Source organism: Poecile atricapillus, chromosome 4, assembly GCF_030490865.1.
Source record: "Poecile atricapillus isolate bPoeAtr1 chromosome 4, bPoeAtr1.hap1, whole genome shotgun sequence".
In the NCBI taxonomy this organism is placed as follows: Eukaryota; Metazoa; Chordata; class Aves; order Passeriformes; family Paridae; genus Poecile; species Poecile atricapillus.
The window spans coordinates 16,775,628-16,787,951 of record NC_081252.1 but is presented as its reverse complement, the minus strand read 5'-3'; the positions used below and the strand labels follow the sequence as shown (position 1 = coordinate 16,787,951).

General features: G+C 41.3%; 1 long non-coding RNA gene across 1 annotated transcript in view; it reads right to left on the bottom strand.

The window, feature by feature from the left end:
• Positions 1-11,171: 11,171 nt before the first annotated feature.
• The window catches only part of LOC131578898 (uncharacterized), a 36,489-nt gene continuing 35,336 nt past the window's right edge, over positions 11,172-12,324 (bottom strand). The window contains exon 3 of the long non-coding RNA XR_009277604.1: positions 11,172-11,268. This is a non-coding gene — a long non-coding RNA (uncharacterized LOC131578898). The remainder of the gene's footprint in view (positions 11,269-12,324) is intronic.

The window sequence follows — 12,324 nt, the reverse complement described above, 5'->3', positions numbered from 1 at the left end:
CTTACACTCAACATGATTTATTTCTTGTTAATACAATTGTCTCACTATATCCTTCTATTATTATACCCTTAATTCCATTAGCAATTCACTTAATGCTCTCTTTAGAGCTGACCCCAGTCTGGGGAGAAAGGAAAGAAAAGTTCATCTAATAGTGGCAATGCCAATAAAATTCTGAAGCTTTTCTCTTAAAATCCTGTAGGTCACAGGAAAGACAGGTCCTGAACATATCCTGCTTGCTCTACAGGAGAATATTTATTTTTCATTCACTTTCAGCTAAATGGTTTGTTGGCTCCATGCTATTTGTATTTTCATATTTCACTATCTGCTGCACTCCTCTGACACAGCAACTTTACCACATAAATCTTTCCCATTTCTCCTCTAACAGAAACAACTGTGATTTTGAAAGAAGTCTCTTTAATTTGAGAAATTTTGGCTTATTCCTCAGGTGAGGTTAGAGCCTGACAGCATCCTGCCCACCAGGCCATGCATTTATAGCTGGGAGGACGCTTTAAAACACCTCACTATAGAATCCTCACCAGGCAAGACCGAGGTTATCCAAGTATGTTGCTTACATGACTGACAGTATCCTCTGTCAAATAGAGTTCACATAACCATCAGAACAATGCTTGGACATGAGAGAGTTCGCCAGTGCCTCTGCTTCAAAAGACAAATCCACCAGTAACAGGTTACTCTTTTGCTTTCCTGGCAACACTGATGTCACCAGCCACAACTCCTGGTTCTTGAGAAATAAATTCTCAAAGCAGAAGGCAGGACCACCTCTCCTCAGGCTGAATTGTTACCTGTCATGGAGTTACTTTACCTTTAAGGAAAGTTGGAGTTGCTGGGGACTGCCTGGAGTCTTTTCTCCTGACTAATTATCGGTCATTGCTGAGAATTGACAGCAGTTTTAGCCATTGAAAAGTGGGATCAACTTGTGAACCCCACCTTAAAGTAAAAACCAGAACTCTCTTGCTCTCTTTGTTTCTTGGCTGTGAAAGGTAGCAGACCTCCGGCTGGCCTCCGGTTCCCTGCCCTGTCCATGCGGCCGGGGGGGGGCCGGGCTGGGCCTGCCGTTCTCCCGGCCGGGAGATGGGGCCTGCGGGAGCTTGCTCCGGGCCAGGTCGGGCCAGGCCGGTTCCTGGCTTGGCTGCAGGTTTTGCTGTGATGGAATTTACCAGAAACTGCCGAGTAAAGAAGGAGAGGAGCTCTGGGCCTGCAGTGAGCAGAGACGGTGACCACACTCTCCAGAGCAGCTATGAAGAACTTTCCATCGCAGACAGCTCCAGCTCCTGTTCAGCAGAGATCACCGAACCATCTACAAAAGCTTGAGCAGGATTTTAACTCTTTCTTATCCAGATGAGACTTGCGGATTAATCTTTTTATCCAGAGAGAGAAAAGGAGAGTGATCAACATGAAAAGAGACTTTATAAACTACTAGTGGCAAGAAAGAAAAGAAGCTTCAAGAAAGGTAGAGAATTAAGAAGATGCTTTAATTAAGCTGAAATATCTTTCTGTTAAAACTATGGGGATGGACAATGAAGTCCTGAAAAGAACTCCTTTAATTCATGACAGAGTATGGGGAGGAATAGAGTGTTCAAAGTGTAAATTTGAGTAAAAAGTAGAGTAATTATGGTATAGTGAAGTGCTGGGAGATTTGAAGCCTTGAGAGGCAATGAGAAAACTGTTTTCTAGTGAAGCTCACAGAAACAGATCAAGAATACTTTTTGCCTTTGAATAACTTATCCTTAAAAATGCTATTCCCAAACTCATGACCCATAACACATTTCAGAGTGATGTGGAATGGGAGGGGTGGGCTCTGATAACAGCAGCTCTGGGCAGCTGATATCAGAGAAACGGAAAACTATAACAAAAATAGTTTTCTTGTGAGAAACTCCATAAATTAACAGAAAAGAACTTCTGTTTCTCTACAGAGAGTGATGAAAAGACTGTAGAAGGAATTGGGACTGTTTAAACCATCAAAGTTCTAAAGTTTCTGTCTCTGTTGTCATGTGAACAAAAGAATGGTGGCCAGTAAAAAATGAAAAGGTTTTTTCTGGAAGTTTATTCTGGTGTTCTTATTATTGTAGTTTGTCAATAAACTTTCTTTATTCCTTTTAAATTTTATACCTGGTTTGCTCTTGTTTTAATCCATATCTCACAGCAAGAAATAAGTAATTCTTTTTTCCCCTTTTGTTAATTACTGGTTTAAAACCATGACATCACCTCAGAAGTCATCTACATGCAGAATTCCAGACCTTTCAGTGCAACAAATCACTGTTCATCTGGGCAGCTCCAAGTTCACAAGGACAGAGTCACAACAGAAAACTCACAAATACAGCATACCATGTTCCACCTGCTGACCAGCAACTAGCAAAATAAAAGGCAGAAGGACCTTTGGGAGAACCTAAAAACCAGTAATTCCTGTGGATTAATTGCATCAAGATCATTATGCTTAACAGCTTCCAGGCAATTAGTTTTTTTCTCTGTGGCTGGATTCTTTCCCTCAGTTTTGTTTTTAATTAGAGCAGTATTAGCAAGACTAAAATATTTCATCTCTTTCTCAATACACATTCATGAAGAGATGAATCTGTGCCAAGGGATTTGGGTTTGGATGCTAGGTTGGTATCAGTAAAGGTCAGAATCTTAGATTTTGGCTCAATTTCTTCAGGCACCACCCAATGGCATGTTTCAATTGCTGAATCCTGCAACTTCCCACTGCAAAAAGACCTTCATTCATGCTGTTGCCACAAAACTTTTGGATGAAGCCCTCTGACAGACATCCTCCCTGGAGATCTGCCCCCCAAGATAAGACAAAACTGCCTAGTCACAATGAGTGAGCTGTGGACCCCTTCCTGCTTCAGGACCCCATGTTATCTCCCTGTTAACTATTGGTCATCTTACCCTGGTCTCAGACCACTGGTCCCCTTCCCGATTCTCCCTTTACCTATAAAAACCGCAGCTTTTGCCCAGTTCAGTGGTTAGGCCATCACTGGTCCCCTTTGCTGAAGCCTGCATTGAAGACTCTCTGAGGAACACCGCATGGTCTCCTGTCTCTTGTCTGCATTGGCTGGGGTAACCCCTGAAGGGAGCTGGCTGGGCTGAACAGAGCTGATCACAGAGCAGAAATCACTGCTAAAAGAGCTGATCATCTGAAGCCTCTCTCCATGCTCCTAAGGGTTACCCCTGACTAGAAACCCCCAGACGGCAGCCTCTTCCCTGGGACATCTATCTGGGCTTGTTGCCGGCAGAAACTGGGAGTCAGACAGGCCCCCAGGCCCAGCCGCAACAAAAACCCAAAGCAGTTTGCAAGCTACATGCATTATTTTAGCTTTATTTTTGCTCCCTTTTTTGGTATGTAACAAAGAGTGTTAATTCTCGTGCACTCACAAGCACAGCACTCATTCCATGAGATCAGCATAACAGTATTAATCTCCAACAAAACTTACACGTTGCCAGGGGCCAAGCCATCCTCGAAAAAGCATAATGTGCCTAACAAAGAGCTGCCTGTTAGAGATTCATCTCCCATGGTTTTCTTTCCTCCACCTGTATCACCAGAAATTTAGGCAGTGTTGCCAGTAAAAACACACAGGTCTCAAGTTTTGGTGTCTTTTGTTGTTACAGCATGCTGTTGCTCTCTGTCATCACTGAAACAATTCAAGATCAGAATGCTTTTCATGATTTGGGTTAGTGCTTTATTTAGCAGCTTTCAGAAATAATAATAAGCAGCAAATGCTTTTCACTTGCAAAAACTTCAAGGCAGTTAAAATAGAGCTGCTAAGCAGACCACACAACACCCTACCATAGGGCTTCCTTTATCACTGGCATCCATCAGCTGGACCCTACACACTTAACTGGATTTTCCTTACCTTGGGCATTTAATCCTGATTCTCCTCTGAAATTTCCCTACTACAACACAGTTAATTTCACAAATGTAATTAACAGTGGTAAGTGTGCATATACATGTCTCTCCTCATATCTGCTATGCATGACCATCCAGTAGGTATGTTCTACTCTACCTTGTTAGGCAGCATCAAAGCAGTCACAAAAATAAATGGAATTCCAATTTGCTATCAATTTACTTTCAAACCTAAAATAGGGCTGGTGTTGATGATTTCCAAACCTCTGCCCAAATAAAACTATGATACCTCATAAATATCCAGTAGAGATAGATCTACATGTGTCCCATTTCCCCCAGTATTTATAAATATATCCTTTTAACACTGAATCTTCTGTTAGGAAATGTCATCTCAATCATACCCAGATGTACTGTTTTAGGCATGCATCTTTCCTCTTTGACTAGCTCAAACAAACATCCATCTTACTTTAGGCCCCCCATGTAAACAACATTCTACCCCATGCGTTCTTATTAGAAGTTAGAGAAGTGAAAATGAAAAGAAAAAACAATCCCCTGGGTAATCCAGTTGCTCCACTGGCCTCTAGCATGGACTAACCCTGTACCAGCCAGATTAACATAGCTCCAGATTAAGGCAAGGGATGCGCTACACCAGTAAGGAGGCAGCTTCCCCTAAGTTAAGAAACTTAGGAAATTAAGATTTTAACTAGAATAGTAGCAACTTAAAAAATTCAAGGTAAAAGAAACATACAAAAATTTAGGATAGGAGCAATACAGGTAGTTAATGATTACAAGGTGTAGTTAGTTAAAAGCAAGGCTACATATCCTTTGCTTGTAGAAAAAATGTAAAGTAGTCAATGCTTGCCAAAATGAAATGAATAGCCCAAGGAAATACATATCATTCCACTTGTCGTAACTTTTATTTGTAGAAGGAGACAAGGATGGACTACTGAGGAAGAGAAAAGAACCGTGTCTACACCTGCAAGCAAGGCATCTTGAAATGAATGGGCAGGACATCTGGGTCCTTTTTGTGCCTTTATTGAGATATCTGCTCCGGGGTGGGGGCTCAGGAGGCTGCACACGCTGCCACTGCTCCCACGAGGTCGCCAGGTAGGAGGTGTTTCAGTCCTGTCAGTCACCCCCTTGGCAGGCCTGGGCTTCTGTCCTCTCAGGAATGCTGTGGAAGACCTCTCATGGCTTGTTTGTGTAGGGGTGTCATCCCAGTCAAGCACTTTCTGATGACAGCAAGGATTCTGAGTCAAGGCTAGGAACATCCTGGTCTCTCTGTCAGTCAGGTTGTGAGGCTCTTTTGTCTCTCCTCCATCTGGTTCACTTGATCTAGTGGCTCTCTCAGCACTCATAACCCATTTCACCTCATTTGCTTATCAAGGTTGGTGGTATGCCATGCTGGGGAGCAGCAGCAATGACCCGACCGAAAGGGATCGCAACACCTGGGCCAGAGATGAACTCAATACAATTAACATCGGGGTAGAAATAGCAACAGCATTATTAACTGTGTGGCAGACGTTGTAACCAGCATCACACTGCAACACCAATATTATACTGTAACTCACATCTTGCTTGAAAATGATTTTTCCTCATAACAGATCTGAACTGTGTCCAAGAGAGCCAGGAGAGCTGCCAACAGGACACAGTTGAAAAGTTCAAACCCGAGGAAAAGAAAGGTTGCATTAAAAAGACCCCAGACCCATTTTAAAAGAAGAACTGAGCATGCCCAGAGAGGCATGAAGCTCATTACCATATGGGATGAGAGCAGGAGTCAAGCAATGAATATGTAAAGCTGTATTGTGTAATCCTATGCATATGTAATACTTTGGGGAATAAATAGAGAATAAGGGGCAGTGGAGGGTGTGCACATCTTTGGGAGATGACTCCGGTGTGTTGCCCAGCCAGAACAAACTAGCTTTAGTTAGAGAGTCCTTTGTCTATGATTTTATTGCTTCACCCCTCTACAATACCATACAGGAAAGTTTTGTGCCACTCAGAGTTTCCCTTGCTGTAATTACACTCTTTATTTCTCAAGAGTGCATAGAGCAATTCTCTGTTGTCCTTGGTGCTCATAATACTCCCTGGCTACCAAAAGGTTTGCCCATGTTCCCTCTGCATGCCCAGAGGACACGATGTCCCACAGCCTGAAGCCCAAGTTTTAGCTTGCTTTGAGGCCTAGGTTGTGTGAAAAGAAGCACTTCTGACATCTGCTCCTTTCAGCTGATCCAAGAAGAAAGACAAAGTTTTGAGCCACACAGCTCAATACCACCACTGGGATATTTGTTAGAGAAGGCAGACCCCTGAAGGTTGAAAGCTGCTGATATCCCGCTTCTCTGCAAGGAAAGCCTGTGTTTTGGCCATTATTAAACCCCAGAACTCTCAGGCTAATAAACATGGGAACTGGCCTGATCTTTGTACAGTCTGCCTATGGTGCTTTATTGTTTAGACTGAACTGCTTTAACAGAAGGGGGGAAAACTTCAGATGTGTGGTGAAGAGGAAAAGGTAGAGAAAAAAAATGGTAGTTTCTTTCCACACAACATGAGACTTTCCTGTAGTATCAGTGAAATAAAAAGGCATTTCTTCTGCCCCAATCAGTCATAACATTTAAACCACAGAGCTAGCCATGAAATCCTATGCATCATTTAGAACTTTGATGCTGAACTGACTTCATAGTAAAAATGTCTTGGCAGGGCTAAAGCACCTGCTGTCAAAGGGAAACACTGCTTAAAGGGGAGAGTGTTTTTTTTAAAGAGGTCTTGTTCACTTTTAGAAAACTGCATTAGGAATGTCTTGTGAACTGCATTAGGAGTGTCAGTGACACCCTGTGCGTCTTGGTCTGAAAAGACAGGTGTCTTCTAAGGAAGGCAGAAATCTCCCTTGAAACAGAAAAATGTAAACCACCCCCCCCACCCCCCCCAAATTATTATAAACTTGAAATCAAAGGGGTCTCAGACAAAGACATGGGAATAGGAATAACAGTTCTTTACTAGGAAAATTAAAAAAAAATGCAGTTGTTCAAAAAAAAAGAAAACCAACAAAAAAACAACCCACTGACAGACTCAGAATACAACCTGACACCCTGTTAGTTAGGGTGTTGGTAGTAGTCCAGTTAAATGGTGGCTGCAGTCCTCCTAGAGTGAAGTAAGAATCCTGTAGAAGGGTGTAGTTTTCCTCTGAAGGTCCAGTGGTGTAGATAGGACTGGTCTCTCTCCTTTGGGTATTCAGTGGAGAAAGGCTGCTGAGGTGTTTTGAGTCTCTAAAGAGATACAGGTTTAGATGCTTGGCCCCTCCCCCTGGGATGGAGCATCTCACAATGGGATGATGTAATTTTATCAGTCATGCTGTGAGACTCGATGGCCCATTAAGAGAAGATATCCCCCTGGAGGGAGGGTGGGTCATGGAAGAGATAAAGAACACTGCCACATCTGGTTTCAACAGATAGTAATAGAATACATACTTTTGGTTACATCTTGCATTGCAACCCAAGACAGAGTTATACCTCTGATGAGTAATTACTCGTTCAGTGTGGCTAGAGAACTGCTACTCAAAATCCTCATTAAAATCCTTATGTATTTCTTCTTCCATTTTCTTCTTCCATTTCTTCTTGCATTTTCCTTCCAGCTATTATCAATGACAACTATCCATGTATAAATATATACTTTCCTCTTTGATGATTATCCCTCTTTCTTCTGCCTGATTCATTCAGCAACATCACAGTTCGATGCTTTTGAGGCCACAGCGGCCTCTATGGGAATTAAGTCTGACATTAGAAATACTGAATTGTGGCTTCAGTGAATGAATTAAATGGGGAGTATTACACTAAATATCACTGAAAGCGCTCCTACTCCCATAGCCAATAGCAACCTATTTCCTATGGAATCAGTTAAGGACCTCACTCTAGGTAGAGTCTGTCGCCCTGAAAACTCAGCTTCTGAGCTTGCTGACATGGTTTTCTAAAGACTTTCCCAGGACAGTAACTGTAAACATAGATATGTGTACATTCCTTCTGTTACACGTCTTGTGATGGGCATCTCTCATTGCCAGTGTAGTGAGAAAGTGTTATCCTGACCATCCAATCCCTGGCCGTGGTCAGAAGCCTATAAATCCTGGGAGGAAAAATAAACTCTTCTCTTTTTTTCACCACACCTCGACCTATGTCCGTGTGATCTGTTCATCTTCAGCAGCAACAAGAGTCCATGAAAATTAATTTTACCATTTTGGATAAGTTGTTTCACCATTGCTTTAAGAACAGCACAGTTACACACACACAGTGCTGCTTGCTGTTACTTGTGTCAGTGTTTATAGGGTGGGATCTCCTGGCCAGCGGCAGAAGCTTTTAGGCTTTTTTCATTCACCTGTGGCCTAACAGTGCCCAAACTTACACATGGTGCCCAGGAGAGTCATTAACTTTCTGAAGAGATATATACTCCAAGAGGATGCAGCTGATCATTGCAAATATAAATATAGGCTCATTTCTAGTGGTCTCAAATAAAAGACTAAACTTGCTAGTGCTCATTTCACTGTCTCAGTTAGCAGCTTCTGACTGAGACAAGGCTGGTAGAGAAACACCAGTGTTACCACCTACTTTGGGAACTATACCAAGATTAATGGATCTTCAGAGGAAGAAATATTAGGAGTAAAGTTCATTTAGCTTCCCTCTGCCTGAGGCAGTAGGAATGGAAAAGCATACTGACAAAGCAAATGAGCGAAGAAGAAAGAGACAGGATGGTGGGAGCTGGAAGAGAATACAGATGCACAGGACTCAAGAACGGCCAGAAATATGAAAAATCACAAGAAATAAAAAAATCTTTGCAAATCTGAGAAAACGTCCTTAGAAGAAATTAATCTGTAAATCAAAGCAACCTTTTACTCTGCTGGTTTTACTCAATTTATATAACAACTTCCTTAAAATATCCTTGGCCTTCCCAGCTTCTCTTTGGGGCATAGGAAAGGGGTTATACTGGGTTTCACTACCTTCTAACTTCCTCTGTTCCTCAGAATGGAGAGATCTGGTCTCATAACAGAGCTTCAGAGGGATCAGCACCTGCCAAAGTAACTATTTCTCCTTGCATTTCTGTTAAAACATGGGCCTTGGCAGTAAAAACAGCAACAAAATCAGCAGTTTTCAAGAGTCAAACATCTATCCCAAAATAAGCATAAGTGTTTAAAAGAGTAGAAAAGCAATTCTCTCTTCTCTTCTATATCTCAAGGCCTAGGGGAAAAAACCCAACAAAACAACTAAACTTTGAAACTTTTCTTACAAAATCACATGGTCATCACTTTTTGAAAAGTGACATCTGAGTTTAACATTGCTCTTCCAATTCAGTGTTTTACTTCAGCATCATGGGACATATCCATAATATCCAGCATTAGAAAATTTGTTATGGGATACCAATACTTGACAATATCTGGACTTAAACAAAAAGTTCACTTTGTCACAATCAGATCTGAAGTTGTAAATGAACTGTGAAGGGACCCAACATAACACTCTAGTAAACTCATCCAAAATAACCAGCACTATAGGCAACAAAATGATGGATACAATTTCTCAGTGTAACACACCTTCTGCCTGTGTAAGGCCCTACTATTCATACCTATGTGATGCTTCTATGGAGAAGTAAATAATTAAAAATTTTAAGCTATAAAAACCTCCAACAACACATCCCCAAAAACCAAATTCACTCCCCCACAAAAAAAACCCAAAAAACAGAAAAAACCCAAAACCATTAAAAAACAAAAATAAATGACATCCAGGCATTTGTTGGGAGAATGTTTATTTAATGGAATGGGTAGCTCCCACTGCTCTTTTCTGTAACACCAAAATCAACTTCCCTTTCAGTACCTTGAAGAGTCACAGCCTTGAGGGCCAAGAGACTGATACAGAGGCCTATCTGTCTGCACACCTGTGCTCAGACAGAAGTGTCTCAGGATATTCACATGCACAAAATAGCAAGCATCACCTACAAAGCAATTAAGCAGACCATGCTGTTAGAATTTATTCACAAGATAAACAGCCGTGCCCAGATCAAGCAGCTAAAATCACAGGAAAACACTGGAACTGTTTACTTTATGAATAGGCAAGCAATTCACAAAGTATGCTCTAAGAGAAATGCCTTAAGGATGAGGACAGTTTATTAGCACACAGCATTTTATCAGAGGTTGCTCAGCACAGAAATCAGGGGAAGAAAGAAGGGAGGGACATTCAGAGTGATGTAATTTTTCTTCCAAAGAAACCATTAGGTATGATGGCAACCTGCTCTCTTGGAGATGCTGAGCACCTGCTTACCAATGGAGTGTGGTGAACGAATTCCTTGTTTTGCCTTGCTTTCACACAGAGTTTTTACTTTACCTATCAAACTGTCTTTATCTCAACATACCAGTTTTCTCACTTTCTTACACTTCTTATACTTTTCCCCATTTCACTGGTGATGTCCCCTTGACTTAAGCACCACTGAAGACCCAGGACACCAGCTGTATTCACTTCTCTCTGTCCCTACAGACATATAGGCGCTCCTACTTTTGTTTAGAAATTCTGGCAAAGAAACAACTTAAAGGTAATAAAATGTGAGGAAAGCCTTATCATGTGCAGCATGGACAAACTTGGACAAAGTAACAGATGCAAGGACAGTCACACAGCATGCTGGAAATTAAACAGGAAAGCTATATATCCACATGTGACATGATAGTGCCATTTAGAAACCATTTAATAACATTAGACAAACAAAAAAATAATCTGCTTCAGGGATAAATAAATGACATTTGTATCAGAACTCAAAGACCTGTTGTCAGATTCAGTAGGGAACCTACAGCAACTTCACAACAGGATGACTGGTCCAGCATTGCTCTTCATGACCAAAAAAGCTCACTATAACTATATTTTAACCACCAGAGATACTTGAATTAAAACTGTGCTTGCCCAGTCTTCCTATAACAATTGTTCAAAAAAAAATTTTTGAATGTTATTTATGTTTGTCTCCTTTGTCAAGCCAAAATAATAGTAATAGCATTTCAGCAATGCCAATACTATCTGTGACATTCTCAATATTTTTAACTCTTACCAATTCAGCAGAAAGTTACCTTAGCAACATATATTTGGCAGCACCTCTTCAAGAAGCAGGAGCAAGGCTGCACACGCCCCCTGAGGTCAGGTAATCCAGGAAGCAGAGATGTCCACAGCACTCAAAAAGAGCAGAATAGGCTAGCAGTGGCAAATCAGGTCAGCCAGTAGGCAGTCTTTAAAAATCTTTACCAATAAAACACTCCAGTAAGGAACATAAGACACACCAGAAAAGAGCCATACCTCTTGTTTTGAGCTTAAATAAGAGTCCCAAGCCCACAGGCAGAGAGTGTGAAATCAGGGTGGTTGAGCTACCTGGGGAAGTTCAGGTTCCAGCTGTCCTGGGGTCTGCTTAGACACAAATGAGCCAATTATTCTCAGCTGGCCTTTGAGGGAGTCGCTCTTACAGGACTGGCTGGGGGATCTGGGTGAATCACTTAAGGTACCAGAGACAAATCACTATCTAGAAGAATCTCTTCACTGACACTGAAAGGTACATGGCCAGCCAGGAGATGCACAGGTGCCTAAATTTTTCAGAGATTAATCCCTCCCAAAGCTACAGAGAGGCCTAGCCCAGGCTCAGGAACAAATAATGAAGACAATTAATGGGAACTTGAACCATCTCTGAGCCCACTTCTTTCTTACATGTTTGTTTCTGTATGTTTTTAAAAGCATTTTCCTTTCAAAGGAAGCTGCAATTTCCATAGGTTCTGTACAGTGCCATAAGGAAAACATATGGGACTGTTTTGCTGTTTTTGACTATAAACAACATGTTTGCAGTTGTTGCCCAAAAGCTTCTTCTTTTGCAGACCCACAAAGAAGTTGGTCTGAGAGCCATTCCCTGGCACATAGGCTTTTAGCAGGAAATTTCCCCCAGATATATTTTCTTGTCATTTTTCCACAACTTTAAATGCACAGAATCATAGAATGGGTGGGGCTGGAAGGGATTACAGTGGTTGATCCAGCCCAACCTCCTTACATTCTAGGAAGGCTCCCTATTTTGGATAGAATAAAACCTGGGGTTGTTTAAGGGATAGGAATAGCCATAAATTTTGATCATGGAAATGGGAGTATCATTTCATAAAATGCTTTTTATGTGAACCCTTTTTCACAATCTAGTCAGGTAAGTTGTTATGGCCACTGTATATTTTCAGCAGTTGTACCTCTAACTTAAAAATAATGGTGCTGTATTGACCACAAGATAACCCTTCTTCATTATGAATAACATCAGATTATATATCTTTCACACGTTTTTGCTTTATTCAACAGTTTTTGGTGTGCCTGACCTTATTCTATTAATGTTAGGCAGAATTAATTAAAGCTATGGGCATCTTCTTTTTTTCTTAGCGCAACACATTTTGCTTAAAAAATAATGTATCACTCCCTGATTAATTTTTCATGACT